Source organism: Brassica oleracea, chromosome C2 (genome assembly GCF_000695525.1).
Source record: "Brassica oleracea var. oleracea cultivar TO1000 chromosome C2, BOL, whole genome shotgun sequence".
Taxonomy (NCBI): Eukaryota; Viridiplantae; Streptophyta; class Magnoliopsida; order Brassicales; family Brassicaceae; genus Brassica; species Brassica oleracea.
This window is the reverse complement of record NC_027749.1, coordinates 35,380,307-35,382,283: the sequence shown is the minus strand read 5'-3', so window position 1 is coordinate 35,382,283 and position 1,977 is coordinate 35,380,307.

Sequence of the window (1,977 nt, the reverse complement as noted above, 5' to 3'; positions counted from 1 at the left end):
TCATTTGGATGTTTTATTGAGTCAGTTTAGGATCGAGTCAGCTAAAATCTTGTGGGAATTAGAACCTTGTGTTGTGATAATCTTTTAACCACCTTGTGCTCTAACTTTCTTATCTAGTGAACTCATTTGGATGTTTTATTGAGTCAGTTTAGGATCGAGTCAGCTAAAATCTTGTGGGAATTAGAGACCTTGTGATATATTCTTTTAACCACCTCGTGCTCTAACATTCTTATCCAGCGACCTTAGCAGTGATGAAAAACCCACACTTGGACCTGGAACACCCTCTGACTTATCTCATTTGATTCTCCAAAAGCTCTCATCCGATCAGGTTACACTGGGTAGACTCAACTCCACCTAACTTGAACCTAATCTTGACTGAAATTTTTCTTGTTATGGACACTAGATCAGGGAAACGAGACCAACGCTCAGGACTTCTTACTCTTTTTTACCAATCTTGCTGATCCTGAGTGGCTAGCTCATCTTTAGCTAGTTCCCACCTTGCGCCTAAGCCTTTATTTTTACCCTCATGCACTCTGTTTTTCAGTGTCATATGTGCAGATAGGTGCAAAAGGGTCGGAGTGGAAAGGATCGACGCAGCCTCTTACTCGTTAATGCCATACACTCAGAGAAGAGAGATCAAGCATGAAGAGAACAGTCGATGAGACCATGCTCTAACAAGAGAACAGTCTATGAGTGCATGTTCTAACCAGAGGAACAATGGCGACCAGTGAGAAACAAAAGAATAGACCACCAGTGACTGCGAAACATTCATTTTGTTGCCTCTCCCTCGCAACCCCATCACCTTGTATGTAAAAAAGAAAAAAATAAAAAAATAAAAAAAATAAAAAAATAATATATATAAACACACGCCACTAGGAAGGTTGAGGCTTACGCAAATTCGAAATAAGATCTACTTTCTTTGTAAATTTGTTTTATCATGTTTTCTCATATTTTCCGCATTTATTTGGTTACTTGTCGTTGGCTCTCGCAGAGATCCGGGTCCTCTGGAAAATTAGGGTTTTCCTAAGTTTCCTTATTTAAACGGAAATCGACAGTGCGAATTTCGGATCCCACACTAAACACTCTTAGCTCCACCATGAAATAGCCTGTTCCTTACCTAGCCCGTCTACCCTGAATAGTGTCTGTGATGAGAAGCTCACGCTGTTCTTAATTGAATTTAAGGAGTTTTGTCTCGATAGGGTACCCCTTTTTCAGGTATGAGATACAGAGTATGGAGCTGATTTTCGAACAGCGATCGTGGGTGTTCTAGTAAGGGTGTGTGGTATGAGTCTACAGCTTGTATGGTTCAGAGATGTGTTGTAAAAGTATGGTTATTGAGGTCAAGCGAGTTTCCATCTTTCAAACCTTTCTCCCTGTTCTTGAGACTTGGCCTTGTTCGAGGACAAACAAGGATCTAAGTCTGGGGGAATTGATATATGGTGTTTTTAATACCATTATATGTGTTCTTTGAGTTAATTCTCAGTCCTAATTCGTGCTTATTTGATATCATTCCAGGTTTGGAGCAGGTGAATGAGTAAAGAAGAGAGTGCCATGAAGGAAGAAGTCATTTTCGAATATCTAACGTGGATCAATCCGAAGGTTGTTCCCAAAGAGAACAAGCGACTGACTGTTCCCGACTATTAAGGAAACCTCCAAGATTTCAGGGGTTTGCCCTAGATTTTCTCTCTTTTCTCTTTACCACTGGCGCCTCCTTATAAAAAGCCTATGCTATCATTTCTAATATCTTATGCTAGTTTTACAAGAGACCGAGAACTATTTTGGATTTAGAAACTTGTTAGGGAGAAGGCTTCATCTCTCATTTTCACGAGAAGATCATCCTGAACCCTTGTCTTTCTACTTTATTTTATATGCAGTATTATTCAGAAATCATGTCTGTGTCATCTTGCTTTATGATTGAGTAGTCGGCTAAGCTTGCTTAGGGTTTTAGGGTGTCAATCGCATGAGCTAAACACAAAT